The following is a 19,288-nucleotide window of genomic DNA, read 5'->3' on the forward strand; positions in this document are numbered from 1 at the left end:
CTTGATTTCTGCCTACTTAGTAGGCTCCACATGATTCTAAAGCAGGAATTCTGGTGGAAAGGTTCACCAGCGTTCCTTCATTTAAATGCAATGTTTGTCAAGATGTCGCATTGTGTGTGTGTGACTATTTAAAGATCTAATTAAAGTTAAGGTTACTTGGAGGGAAATGTACATGTGAAGTCACAAAGCTTTGTGTAAAATTACAGAGAATTTTCTGAACCTTAAAACTGATAGCCAGCCTTTAAGAAAGCAAGATCTTGAAGTTAAAAAGAAAACTGCTTTATAGATCCCATGTGGATATGAAAACTCATTATGACATAAAAGTCATATTTCAAATCAGAGAAGAATGGTCAATAAATGATGTTATGAAATGTTTAGAAAAGCATAGCCCTTAAATCCCTACCTCACAACTATACCCAAATCATTCTTGGTGTATTAAAGCCATAAATAGTTTTACAAGGAATAAAATAAAAATAAATAGGGGAAATATGGGAGACCAAATTTTTGCCCTTGGGCTGGGGGAAGACTTTTTCCAGAACATATAAAAGACTAAAGCCATGGAGGAAAATAAAATGAATCTAAATGTATCAAAAGTATAAAATTCCTCATGGGATAAAAAAGATAACTATAAAGAAATTTTAAAGACTCTTGTCCCTCAAGAAGAAAATATTTGCAATATTGTAATAGTCAAATAATAATATATAATATATAATAATATAATACAGAATATAATAATAATACTATTATTTTCAAAAAAATAAACAAGTAATTTAAATAGTCATGTCACAGAAGCATAAATAGAAATGAACATTAAAGAAATGGAAAAAAAAAACTAAGAAATTTTAGGAAAATCAAATTAAAACAACAATGAAAAGCATTATTTTACCCATCAAATTGTCCAAATACAGAAGTTAAAAAATATTATTAGTATATATATATGGGAAGAAGAGGAAATCTTAAATGTAGCTAATGGGTTTACATATTAGTGTAGGTATTTAAGAGACATATTTTGTGATAGTTATAAAATTAGGAAGAATGTACACATTATGACTTAGAAATTCTGCTAGTGGGATCTACACTGGAGAAATTTTGCATACTGTCCTGATACTTGTATAAAGATGTTCGTTGCATTATATTTTCTAGTAACGACCAGCCCAAAATCATTCTAAATGTGCATAAACTAAAGAAGTGTGACATAAACCATGATTCAGTCTATGCTTCATAAAATGGAGGTAGGTTCATATTACTGGACATAGATGGATCTTCAATATTTACTAAGTGAAAGAACAAATTATAAAAAATGAGATTGCTCATGATACTATTTACATAAAAAAACAAGGTAAATAAGCATGGGAAGAAACTCTGCATATCTATAGCTATTCAGAATATATAATGTACACCAAAAGACCTGTAAGAAATAACAAAAAAAGAACAATAATTGTTTCAGAAGATAATTACTCAATAATATTTTAATTTTTTATGAAGAAAATGTGTTGCCATACAACTTGTTCAATTAAAATATTACCTTTTGTGTAAAGCTCATCACAGGTTTGAGGAAGTTTAGAAGAACAATGTATGGCGATATAAACATTTATCATGAACACTGAATGGTACACATTTGAAACACTATTATTTCTAGAAGATTCAACATATACCTTGGACTGTGTTACAAACTAAACAAATGCATAATTTAAGTTTTTCAACTCTATGAATTAGCATCTCATTTTATAGATGAATAAATTAATACTTGGGGTTTGAATAAACTTGTACAAGTTATTCACAGAAAGTCAATAATAGGGCTAAGATACAGATTTAAACCTGATTGCTGGCATCTAGCAGGTCTGTGCAAATAAAGAATATACTTGTTAATTAACTTCATTTGCTGATCGCAGTAATTTTTGAGACCTGAAAATAGATTATTTCAAGATGTTCTAGGCAAAGTTTAAAAAAGTCGTGGGGGAGAAACATATATAGTCATTGATAGTCAGGTCTTGAAAAAGTTTATTTAAATACATTTAACTTTGTATTAAAAGTTCTAAAAGTAGATAGACCAAGCTATTGTTAATAACCTTAAAGCTGTAACTCTACTAATATGCTACTTGGGAAAAATCCTTTAAGACAATTATTTTATTAGATATATTTTTTTCAGAGTTATGAAAATAACTTTCCCAACAAATTAAAACCAACTATGATGGTACTAAAGATGAAAATACATGAAACCCCAATGAAAGAAGTAAACTAATGAAAACAATATTTAGACATAAGCTGCTATGGAAAATGAATAAAATGATTAAGTATATGGAAATTTTCATTTTTATAGGTTCAAAACAGTTGAATACCAATGATTTCACATGGTTCTAATATTTCAGAAATTGGCCACATACTGTTTTTAAGTCATCTATTCCTCTCTTGAGTGAGTTATTATTTTGATTGCTCAGTGACTATTTACTATGTTTTGTTCATTTTAAGTAATAATTTTTTAAAAATATATAAAATTTTAAAAATAATTCATTTTTTAGAAGATTTTATTTATTTATTTGGGGGAGAGAATGAGAGAGAGAGAGCTTGAGAGGGGAGAGGGTTAAAGGGAGAAGCAGACTCTCCACTGAGCAGGGAGCCCGATGTGGGACTTACTTGATCCTGGGACTCCAGGATCATGACCTGAGCTGAAGGCAGTTGCTTAACCAACTGAGCCACCCAGGCATCCATAAAAAACAATTCATTTTAAGAAGCCTGTTATATTAAACCAACAAATTTAAAATAGCTTTTATATGTCAAAGATAATCCTACATCATGTGAACTTGAAAATCATTTGGATTAGTTTCTTTATTTCTGAAAGTTTTAGGAATACCTAATTTATATAAACCACTTATATAAATGTCTTTCTTTAAGTCCATTAAATAGAAGTTTTTTAAAACTATCACATAAAAGGGTAACTGCGGGGGCGCCTGGGTGGCTCAGTGGGTTAAAGCCTCTGCCTTTGGCTCCGGTTATGATCTCAGGGTCCTGAGATCGAGCCCTGCATCGGGCTCTCTGCTCAGTGGGGAGCCTGCTTCCTCCTCTCTCTCTCTGCCTGCCTTTCTGCCTACTTGTGATCTCTGTCAAATAAATAAATAAATAAAATCTTAAAAAAAAAAGGGGTGACTGCATGGCACAGTCCCTTGAACACTGACTCTTGGTCTGGGCTCAGGTCATGATCTCAAGGTTCTGAGATGGAGCCCTGCATGGGCTCTCCGCTCAGTGTGGAGTCTTCCTCTGCCTCCCCACCTGCGCTCACCCTTTCTCCCCCAAATAATTAAAATAAATCTTTAAAAAATAAAAGTATCACATATACATAGTCTATATAATATACATATATACATACATAAATACACCTAAATATATAATAAGATGTATATGTATGCATATACACAGAAAGAGAGAGAAAGAGACAAACACAGAGATCTTATAGCTTTTGCTTTTAAATTTCAGCCATGCTTCAGGTACAACAATACAAAATTCAAAGGAAAAGCTGTGTCAGAAATGTGTTTCTGGCAGATGTACTAAATTAAGGTTACCTGCTCGGATGGCCAAAGGGTTTTACAAAACATTATTTACAGACTATAAGAATCCTTTTAGAGAAGTTGCTTTTAGGGCATGTTGTCTTCTTGAAGCTTCTGCATACCAACCAAAGAATGCACTGCATTTTTTCCCCCCTGAGGAGTTTGGGATCCTCTTTTTTCAATCATGCCTCCTAAAGTAGACTATATTTTTTAAGTTAAAAGTTCCCCAAAGTGGCCCTGACAATTCCAAATCATCCAAAAGGTTATCCGTTTTCCAAAAAGACATAAGATCCTGGTCCATGGTGGGTAAACATGCAGGGCATACATGTATATACATATAGGAAGCAGTATCCACCATCTTTACCTGTAGATTCCTCAAGACCACTTAACTATGAGGGGCTCTGTCTGTAATAACTGTTCCCAAACACAGGAAATTATGTGTTTTCCCCCCTTTTGAACAGAGTGGGGGGTCTTCACAAGAAGCTTCAAAAATCAAAATAAAGATATGTTCAATAAAGTTAGAGAGTTTAAACACAAAGCTAGCAGAGCTTGGCTCCCAGAGAGACTTACCTCCAAACTCCAGGGTGAGCGAGGAAGCAGTGGGCTCAGTGGGCCCTGTGGGTCCAGCACCTCTCTGCTTCTCAGTCTCTGCGTCACTGGGGAGACAATATCCATTGGTTCTCATTTCTTTTTCCAGAAACGATTACAATTTCAGAAATAACACAATCAGTAAATAGTATTTAGTAAGAGTTTCGTGTGCAAAGAAAAACTATTCACCAGCCGGGAGTCTTCAGATCCAAAGACTGATAGGAAGCTCCGAAGCGTGAATTCACAGGACGGCTTATCAATTGGAAAATGAAGAAGTTGTTTACCCTTTTCAACGGTTAGTTATGACAGCGGGGGTTTCTAGACAGCGGGAGAACTGTTTCAAAGTTATTATCTCATGCCATTTTTTGGAAGATGACAAGTTTCTTTTATAGTTGTCAGAAGCATTTACAAGAAATAACCTAAGAAGTTTCCTTGTTCATGAAATAAGATTGATTTTGTTCGCTTATGTGGTTTAAATGCTTTTGTCTGTTCAGGGAATTTTCAAATCTGGTCTTCATTTTGTATTTGATTTTAACAAAATAAAATCTGTTTATCTGGGGAGCCTGGGTGGCTCACTAGCTAAGCATTTGCCTTCAGCTCAGGTCATAATCTCAGGGTCCTGGCTTCAAGCCCCATGTTGGTCTCCCACCTCAGCGGGGAGCCTGCTTCTCATCTTCTCCTGCCAATGCTCTCTCTTGCCTCCTCTTTCTCTCTCTCTCAAATAAATAAAATCTTTAAAGAATTGTGTTTATCTATAAAAATATATTATGCAGCAATTAAAAACAATACATTGAATTTATATGTATTTTACATAAAAATATATCTATAAAATCCATGCAAATTTGATTTCAAATGAGAGGGAACACAACAAGTGGTTTTAAAAAGTAGAAAGTTAAAAAGATAATAACGCAGGGGAGCCTGAGTGGCTCAGTGGATTAAAGCCTCAGGCATTGGCTCAGGTCATGGTCACAGGGTCCTGGAGTCAAACCCTGCATCGGGCTTTCTGCTCAGCGGGGAGCCCGCTTCTTCCTCTCTCTCTGCCTGTCTCTCTACCTACTTGTGATCTCTGTCTATCAAATAGATAAATAAAATCTTTATAAAAAGATAATAATGCAATAAAATATAAAATTTAAAAAATAGAAATGTACTTCTCTCACCTAAAGGTAGGGAGTACTGAAATGGCAGTGAAGTCCCATAATCTTCAGAGACCCTTATACTTTTAATCTTCTTGTTCTGCCATTCTTAGAGTGTGGCTTTTACCATAATGTCAAAATGCTATTTGTGATTAAGAGAAAGGTCCATATTAAGCCAGCAGCAAGAACAAGGGAAAGAGAAGTTTACTCTTTCTCCTCCAACGCATGGGTTCTTGGGATGCCTGGTGGCTCAGTCAGTTGGGTGTCTGCCTCGAGCTTGGGTCCTGATCCCAGGGTCCTGGGATCGAGCCCCGTGTTGGTCTCCCTGCTCAGCAAGGAGTCTGCTTCTGCCTTGCCCTCTGCCTCTCTCCCCAGCTTGTGTGCTCTCTCACAAATAAATAAATAAATAAACTTTGTGGGGAAAGAAGCAAAAGAAGGCACCGGTCCTCAAAGTGTGGTCTTTGAACCACAGCAACCTCAGGGTCACCTAGGTGCTTATGTGAAATGCAGATTTTTAGGTCTCATCCCAGATATATTGTATCAGAAACTCTAGGGTCGGGGCCCAGTAATTTGACTTACCAAACCTTCCCGGTGATTCTGATATAGCTAATTCTCCAGTGTTTTAAAGATATTTCTGGGAAGTTTGATACCACACTTATGCCACATTGTAGTCATTCGATTTGGCCACAACGAAGTGTTAATCAGGATAGAACAGATAAAAGCTAATCTAGGTGTCCATAATAAAAGCCAGAATCTTACAGTTATATTAAAATGGGAAAAGGGGGGAATGGATAAAAGAGGCAATGAACAGTTTCTGCTACATCCATGATAGATTGTCCATAAATTATAAAGCCATTTACAGAAGAAATATATAATAGTCATATCTAATATTTATTATAGTCATGTCAATTATACTAAAAATGTCATTATATGCTATTGTGAGTTTCTGCATATCTATATGGGCAGCTGGACATACAGCAACCACATGTCTGTAGAGTGAGATTATGGGTTGAGTGGAAACAGAAAGTGAAGATTTTTGCATTTTTACTTTAGACTTCCATACATTTCTTTTTCAAAGATCACATGCTGCTTTGAACATTCAAAATAGAAAAGGAAAAATATATAGCCTCAAGAGACTTAATTGGTAAATTAACAGTTTCAGTTGGACAAACTGTATGTCAATGAAATAAAAATGAACTCGAAAGCACATATCTGAATAACTCATCCATTTTTGCCATTTTACTTTAGGATGTTACTAAGAAGTTGGATAACAACTCAATGTTTGTTTTTGTTCTTGTTTGTATGTCAAACTAGAACAAGGCCAAAAAAGATGGCATTACTGCCAGAATTCTTAAAAGAAAACACATAAGGATTCATAAGCCCTATTAAAAGAAAAAGTTAAAGTCAATTTTGTTTCTTGTTAGCAACTGTTCAATGTTTTCTGAACTATCTAGGTCAATGATCTTTGAAATATGATTTCTGGACCAGCAACAGTGGCATCACCTGGAAACTTGCTAGAAATCCATATTTGGGGCACCAAATAGGAGCACCTATTTAATAAGATATTTTATGGGTGGAGCCCCACATCTGTTTTTTTTTTTTAAAAAAAGCACTGCAGGTGATTCCAGTGCAAGCTCAAATTGGAGAACCACTGACCTAGATAATTACTTCACCCTTTTGCTTTGTTTTCCTTCCTCAAACATGTCAGTAATTGCTATGGAAATGTATTATAATATAGTCAACATGCAATTATCTCTGATATTCAAGGAGCAGAGTGATTTGGACAAGAGGATACCATGGATAATCGCACATCTCTCTCTAGCTGTCAGTTTCAGACTCCGCCCACCCATACATTTTTTGCCAGAGCCCCTAATGAGAACTGTAATTGACTGACTCATGTTTTAGCTCTTTTTTCCTCCTGCCCACTCTCTAGTGAAGGTGGTAATGAGCAGTGAAATAGCCTGAAGGCAAACAGCAGGAGTGAAAAGGAGGAGAGAGCCCTGTCCTTCTGAATATTTGGGAATATACTATAATACCAAAAACCATTTAAAAAAAAAACTATTTTTCCTGTCTGAAAACTTCTATACATGTCAATAATAAATTCACTTTAAACACTTTCCAGTAAAAAAAATCTTGAGCTCTTATAGTGGAACTAGTATTTTCTCAAGATTGCTGTATTTCTCTTCGATGATTAGTTGTTTCTCCCTGCTTTAGTCCTGTTTGACTACTTGCAATCTATTCTTTTCTATAACTGCTATCAACAAAACCTTTCTTTCCTCCTCTACCTCTGTAAGCTTTCATCTCCCTGTTCAATTGGCTTTGAATGCTAGTCTATCCAACTACATAAAAACAAATGAGAAAAGAAAGGAAAAGTAGAATAACATTAAATACCAAGCCACTATTATGGGTATAATTCAAAAGGTGTTTCAGGGCTTGAGACATCAAATAAACCTCAGTTTGAAGGTATTATTTGCTTTCTCTGTATTGCTTTCTGAAAAGTGATAGCAACAAAAAACCCTTCTTTTGGAAAATTCTTTTGTGATTTGGACTGAAAAGAAAAATAAAAACTCATATTATCATTATAGTCATAATAGTGCCAAACTCTTGTTTTTTTTCTCTATTCTTTTATAGTTGATTCAAAAGATAACCCTTCCAAGAACAGCCCTAATATCATGACCTCATATATCTTAAAAATGGCTTTATGAACTTCACACCGTGGACATCAAATAGCAACGCAAATTATATATCACTTGGTACAGTAGAAAACCCTGAGTAAGAGAACTGGCATGTTGACCCAATGATATTGAAGAGATTGTTACAGTTACCAACAGTGAGACAAGAACCATCTCCACTCTCACCATTAAACATCCCATGTTAATCCCAATTCTCTTCTTGAAAGGCTGAACCGTGTGCCACATTTGCTGTCATTTAGCTCTTTGATCTTTGTTAGATATCTTCGTTGAAATCAAAGTAAAGGAAAGAAAATTACAAAGAAGACAGTCATTTGATCATTGCATCAATGTTTTCAAGGTTTGCAACACAGAAATTAAACTGGAACACAGATACCATGAACAAGGTTTCAGTGTAGATTATAACTGCTACTTTTATTTAAGAGTACAATAATTCTGGGGTGCCTGGGTGGCTGAGTCATTTGAGGGTCCAACTCTTGGTTTCAGCTCAGGTCATGATTTGTGGTTGTGGGATCAAGCCCCCTTTTGGACTCCATGCTCAATGTGGAGTCTGCTTCAGATCCTCCTTCTCTCCCCCTGTTCTCGCTCTCTCTCTAAAATAAATAAAATCTTTAAAAAAAAAAAGGTATGGTAATTCTTCCTCTTCAAAATTGTTTCTCTGAGATGCCCTTATGTAAATATTCCTGTTAATGTTTGACTAATCTGAAATTTTTAAAAAATAAAATGGCTTTAAAATTACATCCAATAGTTCCCAAAGTTTTCAAAGCCTTATCTGTTGAGATTGAATTTTAAGTCTGATAAAGACTCAAAAACACTTGGGGCACATTCTGGTGAATGAAGTAAGTAATCAAGCCTCATTAGAAATGAAACATGATAGCACAAAATGAGAATGATGTTCTCTAGTGGCTGCATAAACAGAAGCTGAAGACAATTCCATATTTTGGTCTTCAGCAGAATTAAGGGAATTAGATGAGCCATGTTTTTATTAGTTCTAAGAATTGTCTGATTTATCCATGTCTTATAAGATTATTGATGAAAGTGTATGGCATATGCTACTTAATGGATTCATATTGTATCAAATATATTCAATTTTGTAATATAATCAATCATTTACTAAGCACCATTATGCCACCAAAACTGATGGAGAACCGTAGAACTGGAAGCACAGCCTGCCAAGGATGCTCTGTCTTAACTATCTGGGGATAAAGGTCATGAAGTACATTCTTGACTGTAGAAAAATATCTGGGGGGATTGAATTTTGCCCTATACATGTACCTGAAATCTCTATTTTTATTTAGTTATGGGTTGTGCATGAATGCACCGTGCAGTTGTCTACAACAGCTCAGGACAGTATGTTCAATATCTTTTTTAATCTCTGCATTTTAAATAAAGATATATGTGTTTTGCACCTGTCATTTGACAGAATGTACAAAGCGATAATGCATTTTTAATAAGCCAATATTAGTTTTGCTATTAAATATGTGCAAGCCTTACTCTTTGAAGCCAGCAGCTGCTCTCATAGAGCGGGCACTGCTGCCAGACTTTATGGAAATAATTCCCACCATTTCTAATTCAGGCTTATCCACATGCTGAGAGAGTTGCAAACATCTGGGAATCCAAAGGTTTCTGCCTATATTTAAGTCTAAATCTTGACTATTTTTTTTAATACTGTCGGTCTTGAGAAGAAAATCCATTTAAAATACTGATATTAAAATGGCCATTACCTTGGAGACCAGTTATGGTTGCTGCATACAAACTACCATAAGACTCAGTGGCTTAAAATAATATTTTATGAAGCTCAGAAGTAGCATGGATCAGGAATCCTGACAGGACAGAGCGAGAATGACTGTTTTATTCTCCAGGATGCCTGGAAACTCCATTCAGAAAACTAGGAGGCTGGCAGTGGCTCGGGAACTGGATTTGGAATCATCAGTTGGCTCCCTCACTTACACATCAAGCTCCTGTGCTGGAATGATTTGAAGACGGGGAGGACCGCCAGTGGAGTCACCTACACAGGCCCCTCCATTGAAGCTTGGCTCCCTCCCAGCATGGCAGACTCAAGTTGGTTGAAATTCATACATGGTGTCTCCGTGCTCCTAGTCCAAGTATTTCTGTGGTGTCTCAGGGCTTTGACTCCAAATATTTCTTTGAATAAGACAGACATCACATTGTTTTGTTTTGTTTTGTTTTTTGACTAAAATTCAAAAGTTACCCACTTATCAGTTCATCATACAATAATGGTTGAAATAGGTTGAAGTCCACTTAGACCCAAAAGTCCAGGCTATCCTTATCTCTTAAAGGTAGGACTATTAAAAAAAAGAGAGAGAGAGAGAGAGAGAGACCTATTTTAAAACTGTCACACTATTAAAATAAATAGCTAAGTATTAAAGTTGAATGTTTTGATCAATGCCTAATTCTCATTTATTTAATATATGAGACACACAGTATGTAGCAAAAAGATAAACCCCAAATCACAAGGATATCTCTTTCCGCATCATGTTCTCTACTTAATTGTGGCTATATAACACTACTAATTATTATAAACTGGAATAGATTAACCAATATTAATATCATAAAGTGTTATTTATACATAAAATTTTGTTTTGAGTCTAAATGTGCACTTTCTTAAAAATACATGCTACTTTTCAAGCTGCTTTTGATATATAATTAACTTATAATACCTGCACATACTTAGAAAGCATAATTTAACAAAATTTGAAATTTGTATAAACCCCTCTAACACCACTAAGTCAAGATAAGTCATCCCTGGAAGTATTCCAGTGCCTTTTGCTCCTCCACCACTTCTGTAGCCTCAGGCCATGTTCACCTGCTTTCATTTATTAATAGTTTGTATTTTCTTTAAAATTCTTTTATGTCTTTTGTATATGTGGGTGTATGCTTTTTATTGCTCGGAATAACCAATGCTATGAATATACTGCAATTTATTTATCCACTCATCTATTGATGATTGCTTGGATTAGTTCCAGTTTTTGACTATTACAAACAAAGCAGCTAGGAACCTATTATGTGTAAGTGTTCGTGTAGAAATATACTTTCATTTCTCTGGAATAAATACCTAGAATAGACCGACTGAGTGACTTGGTACAGATACTAACAGTTTTAGGAAATCACCTGCTTTCAAAATTGTTTATGCCATTTTACACTTCCACTAGCAGTGTATGTAAGAAAAAAATATATATATATATTCATTTCATCTGTGTTAAACTTCATTCTTGAATGCATATTTAGATATATTCACATATTTATCAACATCTGTATCTGGTATTAATCAGCCTATGTATATTGGGTGTCAGGGATAATCCCACACACTATAAATGTTCAGCAAGTATGAATTTATCATTTTAAATGTGTTTAAGTACTTTAGAGGAATGTATATTATGATTTTCACACAAATGAATTTTTGTAGTTTGTGCAGTTGTTGTTAACATTTTATTCTCTAAATCTTGCTTCATTTTGATACATTTATTAAGATCTTTAGATTTCTTCTTTTACAAAGGAATTTTCTGCCTTAAGGAGATAATATAAATTATAGAATGCAGAAGTTTATCTGCAAAATCCATTTGGGAAAGTTGAGGGTTTTACTGATTTTTCCTTGTTATTTCTGAAAGCTTTACTACTTTATAGAATGTATTAAAAGGATTCTGATTATAACAAATATAAGGGACCATCTTTTAATAACATAATAATATATACAAGAAAAAATTTGGCCTTTTAAAAATTACCATGTTTGCTGACAAAATTTGTCCATATACATACTATTGAATTAATAAACAACTCTGTGACTTTTCACCAACTAAATCATTACATGTTTCATAATTGAAGCCATACACATTTCTGAGTAATTCTCAATACAACTTTGACAAAGAGTATTTAAATAATCTAGGAGAATCAGGTTATGGACATTTTACCTCTCATACCAATTTTTTCATGTTTTGATTGGCTAGGAGCAGCAGAGAAGAATAATTGATTAGGGAATCTTAGTGATTTAATTACAGGAAAAATTATAGAAGTAAATAATCCAATAAAGGGTACGTATGTTTGAGAAGAATAAATATTATGGATGAGGACATACATATTAATTTATATGTTCAAAGACACTCATATCACTAGCAAACACCTAAAATTGAAAATTAAACAATGTTCTCTATATATCTTTATAGAGAATGCTGTTAAAGTTTAGAATTTTAAGATAACTGATAAATAATTTCTCTTTAATCTGTTTTTGACTAACATACTTCATTTTGTGATGAAGATATCAACTTTATGTTGACAAACTACAAGAAATTACTGATACTATAATGCCCCAAATCCTTAAGAGTAATAGAAGAAGGCTATTTTTCAGTGAAAAGGAGTCTAAATAAGATTTAATGATTTACATTTTATTCAGTAGAAAAAATACTTTTCCTCAGTTCTGTATGGTGCCATACATAACATGCATTAATTCTAAGACAAATTTACTTTATCAAATTAAAATATGTCAATGATCCATTATCTCATAATAATCACATAAAATTGTGTTACTCTTTTCCTAATAAACATAAACTCTTTTTTTTAAAGATTTTATTTATTTATTTGACAGAGATCATAAGTAGACAGAGAGGCAGGCAGAGAGGGAGGAGGAATGAACATTAACTTTTGTCTTAACTCTCTTTCTTCTTTATTTTTTCTTCAAGAAAAGTATCTGATGGATGGAATTCAAAGCCTTTAGCCAACTTAAGGGCCCATCTTCTGCCAATGTCTTGTGCTCCTACCTTTTGCATCGACATTAGAGACATGTTATCTTTTCTAAGAACCAGTCTCATAATTAATTCCCCTACCACTATCTCCTTACATCAAATATTTTGCTTAGTATTTTAAGAAAACACGATGATGTCTCATATCCATTTATTTTATGACCTCATTCAATTCAAAGCTCTTTTTCTCTTACTAAGTCTACTGTATCCAGGGATGCCTCAGTCTCCATAGCACTTTTATGTGACTTAAGAAAGGAATCCTGTTTGTGCGGTCCTCAGCTTGGCAAAAGGGAGGCTGGATTCAGCCTTTCTTCTCCTCTTGGCCAACTTCCCTGTGCAGCATCCAACTTCAAGCCTTATGTCATGGCCCTTGTTCCAAGTCTCCCTTGTTCTGTCACTACTCTCTCTAAGCAATGTACTCCTATCGCCATTCCAGAGCATCACTTAGTGCCACTTGTCACTTCAAAACACTTAGAATTCTTGTGACCCCATTGCAAAAGAAAAACAAAACTAAGCAAAACAAGAAACAGCTGAATGACCAACCAACCAACCAAACAAACAAACACAAAAACACCTCAAGTCAAATTAGGCTTCCTTTCTGAGTTTGCTTATTATTCTTCTATACATGACTTACACTATGGTCTACGGATGGTGCAGGTGAGTGCCCACAGAGACCAAGTGGGTAACTGGGTGGAGTGAAACAGGCCATATTGAGGGCTTCAGCCACCACAGGTATTTGTCATGTAGAATAGGGAATCAAGGCTTTCCAGAATTTAGTTTTAAAGAGAAATCAGAAATCCATTATTCTATGAAAACCACTGGATCTTCATGTTAACATTTAATTCAAAGATTGAAAGAAATACTCTGAGGGTCCAGAGTGGAAGGATGGACTAGAAGACCTCTAGTCATGTAAGACTACTCACAAGTAATTCCTGGATAGGTCCTTACTTACCCACCTCTGTGTCTTTTCTCATGTTACCAGGTTCTTACCCTAGAATCTCTTTTTCCATAATTCTCTGAATTATTTTCCTTATTTTTTTTAAAGATTTTATTTAGTTTTTTGGCAGAGAGATAAAGCACAAGCAGGGGGAGCAGCAGGCAGAAGGAGAGGGAGAAGTAGGCTACCCACCAAAAAGGGAGCCTGAAGCAGGGCTGGATCCCAGGACACCAGGATCTTGACCTGAGCAGAAGACAGATGCTTAACTGACTGAGCCATTGAATTATGATCTTTAAAGCCTGAATTCAAATTCCTCCAATATGATGACTTACTCTTACATGGTGTTTATTCTTCAGTCCTGTGGATCTCAAACTCTGCGCTTAGGTATCTGGCAAAGCCCCATAAGATTAAAGAGTGCTATGGGATATTTTAAACATTTAAGATAAATGTAGCAATACTTGACATCTGTCAGACAAAGCAAAGTACTAGCTTGAGATAGTTTGCAATTTTATTATGAGATTAAACCATGATCCTTTTGATTACATCATCCTTATGAAAAGTTAAGTTTCTGTCAGTTGGTGTGGTAAAATAAAATAATGATGCAAAAATCACTATGGAAGCAAAAAGAGAGTAATGGTATCCAACATGATTCTAAGGTTAATGATAGAGTCAACAATGCACACACTCCAGTAGTAAGTAATTTTGGTTACGTAAAAATTATTTTTAATTTCAAGTCTGTTATGTGTTCAAACAGACACCAAGTCGTTAGGGCATATATATTTATATAACTATTTGGACAGAATTAGTTAATGGGCTGAACTGTTAGGAAATTTCTTTCAGTCCAATGAAAAAAATTGCTTAGAAACAAAGAGTCATGAGTAGCACCTTCTGTTTCTGCATTGACATGGTTTTAAATATAGAATCCCTTGGGAATTCCTAAAAGTGTCTATAGTAGATATTACCAGATTTAAATATTTGGCCCCATATAAATTTTAAGATTGTTTTCTATTTTTTTTAAGTGTCATTAGTATTTAGATAAGGATTGCATTGAAACTGTAGATCACTTTGGGTATCATGTTTATTTTAACAATATTAAATCTTCCAATCCATGAAGTTTTAATTATGTAAGATGAATACATTCTAGAGATTTGCTGCATTACATCATGCCTGTAGTTAACAATACAGTACTGTGAACTTAAAAACATTCATTAACAAGGTAGATCTCATGTTAAGTGTTCTTAGCACAACGTGGTGATGGTATAATGGGTGTAGACATTATGTCCAAATTCCCAAAATTGTATATGTTAAATATGTGAATTTCCTGTATATAAATTACAATACAGGAATGCATGGGTTGCTAAGTTGGTTAAATGTATGACTCTTGAATTCAAATCAAGGTCATGAGCTCAGGGTTGTAAGATCTAGCTCCATGTGGGGTTCCACAATCAGCAGGGAGTAAGCTTGGGATTCTCTCTTTCCCTGTGCCCCTCTCTGAATTCACGGCCACTCTTTCTCTCTCTCTTAAGTAAACAAACAAATAAATAAATAAATGTTTAAAAAATAAAATATAACTCAATAAGGCTGTTAAAAAGAAAAAAAATAAAAATTACATATGTGAAATTGTGGTATGTGGTGACTCCTAATTTCTTAGTCTCCATGGTGTGCTTATGTTGGTTGGATGGAAGGGACTACTGGGTAAAGTTGAATAGGTGACAAAAACATTTTTTTTTTTAATTAGTATCTTGGAAGATTCTCATTACAAAAACGTGCTCAATACATTAGGTTTTGATAGCATGGACCACATAGGAGCACTGGTAAGTAACTTCACTGTAACTGTTACCTGAAACAGTAACAACTAGTATTAAGAATGCCAGTGCTTCTTTTTCTCATCCTCAAAAATACTTCTAAAATCAATACTAGCACAATACTACTACTACTACTACTACTACTACTACTACTACTACTACTACATTATCAGCATATATTTTTTGGAAAGGCACCATATACTCATAAATTCAGTATCAATGCAATATTGAAATTAACTCCTTATGTATTGGATAGAGATGTGAGGTTGTGAAAATCACAGTGAGGGAAACCTAGCTTGTGTTACACATTACTTCATTCATTTGTGTACTCATTTACCTGACTGACACATACTGAGAAATGATTACATGCCAGGCAATGTTTATTCATTAAGGATACAGCAGTGAACAGGATATAAAAATCATTGCATCTAAGAGGTGTATATTCTAGTTGGAGAGATAGAAAAATAAACAAACTAGAGTATAACATACTGTCAGTGAATGACAGATGTCACATAATCGATGTAATAAGTCATTTATGAACTAAATCATGTCTAAATAGCAACTAGTAAACATTAAGGTTAACATTCAACTGCCAAAAGTCTAATTTCCCAGAAATTGGAGACAAATAGATCCCCTTTAACAACTTCCCTCATTTATTTTTGTGAGTTACTAGGAGGTTTCATAGATTTAGCTTCAATGTGGTAATTTCTGACTTTATGTTTTGCTCAGATTTCTAACCAGATTCCTCATGGCCATGTCAATGGCCTCAGTGACCTTCCCAGAAGTGGGGAGTCCCAAATCAAGTCTGACAAAGGCCATCAAAATTTCTGTGTAATCACTGCACATGAAGTTGGAACGTTTCCAAAAATATCTTCTGTTACTGCCAAGATGCCAGAACTTATATTGCCAAAGGTAGCAATTATATTTTGTATTTTCAATGCATGATAAAGATATCATGAAACACCACTTCTAGTTTAAAGAAATCTCTAATTTTAGGTTGTGTGCCCAAATAGGCAGTTTTTAACACTGAGATACTGGTAAGAATGTGAGAAAGGATAATCAGAACAAAAGTGAAAATATATATGTCAATATTTCTACAGGAAAATAAATCTCAAAAATACAGTGCCTTAATAATAAATTACAACTACAGTCTAATTCCTTAATAGCAATCCTTATTTAACTGAAGTATTATTAACTTTACTTATGACATCCAAATTCATTCTAAGAAATCAATCTGTATCTATCCATCCACCCTTTATAATATTTATAATGTCTACTGATTTGCATCTTGGAAATGGAGGCACACTAGTAATTGTATCAGTGGGAAGGGGAGACATTAAACTTTCTGTGTGCAATGGTAAATGTACAGGTAAGATTTTTAGAAATGGAAAACACAAATTTTCTGCCAACATCTGAATTCCAGAATTTCTACCAATATCTGAATGCCAGAATTTGCACTATAATTCATTGAATCTAAACTCTTTGTGAGGAGGTTATAAGTATATTCCATTAAAGAGAATATTACTGTCAGACATTATTAAACATGTGCTAAGACATTCCATTTTTATATCTAGAGATGTATTGTATTATATTATATCACATTTCATATCTCTCCCCCTATAGTTTATGTGCCAAAACTTTCATTCTAGCATATTGTTTATAAATATACTGGAATCTGACCATGGCAGCATGGGTTTACTTCATATCAGAACATTCTGAGAGAGAAGCTCTGTCCTGTGAATTAAAATCATTCTTACAATTAAAATTTTGTTTTAACTGTTCATATTTTTAAATAACACATATTATACCAAAACAACATTTTTACTAAAGAGGATGACTAAACATTTACAGTTTTAGGACATTTATAGTCATGAAGGAATTTTCTTTTTTCTTTTTTTTTTTTAAGATTTTATTTATTTATTGGACAGACAGAGATCACAAGCAGGCAGAGAAGCAGGCAGAGAGAGAGAAGGAAGCAGGTCCCTGCTGAGCAGAGAGCCCGATGTGGGGCTCAATCCCAGGGTGCTGGGATCAAGGCCTGAGCTGAAGGCAGAGGCTTTAACCCACTGAGCTACTGAGGCACCTGTAAAGGAATTTTTTTAATGCTTATTTCTTCCTTCAAAAAAAGTGAACTCTGAGGTGTACTCAAGGTAATTTGTTAAAATACACAAAAGTATGAAATATTTTCTCTGTGTTACATAGTCTTTTATGATTTATTTTATTCAAATTAACAATTTAATTATAATGAAAAATAGAATTTACACTGGAGATACTGGTATTTTTATCTTACATTAATAATGTAAAAATTATGTATAAGATCATTCACATTTTGAATACAAATAAATGAGCTTTTGCTTAATCTATTTAAATGTGAACATTCTAGTTGAATGGATCTATGTCTGATTGCTCATGAATATTTATAGATCCTAAGCAAAGAAATATATAGCACCTTGAATTTTATGATCACAGTTTTGTTAACAGTTTGAAAGTTGCGTGTTCTCCTGTGAGGATCCAGTCTCTGATATATTTTTGAAAGATTGGGTATAAGATCATGTATTGAATTTAAAGCAAATAACAAATATTTGCAAGTAAAATGTAAGGTGCTTAGTTCTATCGTGTGGGCGCCCTAAACCTAAAGAATACACTGCTTAAATCTTTATGCTGGAATTTTTCTTGAATTAATTTTTGTCTTTCTTCTAAGACTCCGACACCTCTTTCAAGCTCTTACAAATTTGTTAGAGAATCCACAAGAACCAGATACATATTATCAACTTCAAAAGAAATAAGAACACGATTAAGTATCAAATAAGTGTAAAGCAATTAAATGTAGAGCATTAAAGTGTATTCTGTCAAACTTTTAATTTGTTACCTGCCTCTGTTCATAACATTGATAATATTTTTCTGCATATTAATGTCTGAGGATAATTATTAGAGGATATATTATTTACTGTCTTGACAGAATAGTTTTTTTTTTAAATTATGGAGAATTTTCATTAAAGGTAGTATTAGAATTAATTTGTAGAAACATTTTAGCACACTTATCTATGTAAACATAAGAAACTTTCAAATTAAAAAAAATAAGAATGTTGACTAATAAAATTATTTTTATCTGCAGTGTGCTACTGGGCAATATTTTCATGCATGGTGAAAATTTATTTCTGTCCTGTATTTCTTCCAGTAACAAACTTACACAATATTAAGAACTGGTCTCTGGCTACTGCTGCAAATTGGTTTCAGATTCAAAGACACTTGTTTATAATAAAGAATACAAATTCAGGTATAGAATATTTCAAAAATTGTTTAGGTTGCATTTATGAGACAATCTCTACATTTTTTTGTTTCTTTTCTCAGCTACTTTTTTTACCTAATAAAGATCTGTGATCATTTTTTCCCATCATTTACTTCATTTGACCACTTTGGATAATGTACATAAACGAATGCATAAAATAAAATGCATATAGAATTAAAAATTTATCTTAATGGGTATCAATTACATAATATAATTGCCAGAAATAACTGACATAGCAAAATCAGATGGTTGTGTGCTTAAACGATCAGTTTAAACAAACAAGCAAGCAAACAAAAACTATCTTGAAATATGTCAGCGTTTAGGAGTCTCATTCTAAACCCATATGCTGTTTTTATCACATCTTTAAAATGTGAACCCAATAGTTCCTATGCTTAAAATTTTTCCTTTAGTTGCATTTTTAAGCATATTAAGATTTCTTCATAGTTTTCTGAAAAATCTTCAGGATTTTGTGCTGCTTTTGTTCTCCTTAATTTGGTGTTACATTTCTCTTAAGGCTACATTTTTCAATTAAGAACAACTGTACCCTTAA

The sequence above is a fragment of the Mustela putorius genome, unplaced genomic scaffold (genome assembly GCF_011764305.1).
Source record: "Mustela putorius furo isolate JIRA1106 unplaced genomic scaffold, ASM1176430v1.1 tig00000508_pilon_pilon_pilon, whole genome shotgun sequence".
NCBI classification, from domain to species: domain Eukaryota; kingdom Metazoa; phylum Chordata; class Mammalia; order Carnivora; family Mustelidae; genus Mustela; species Mustela putorius.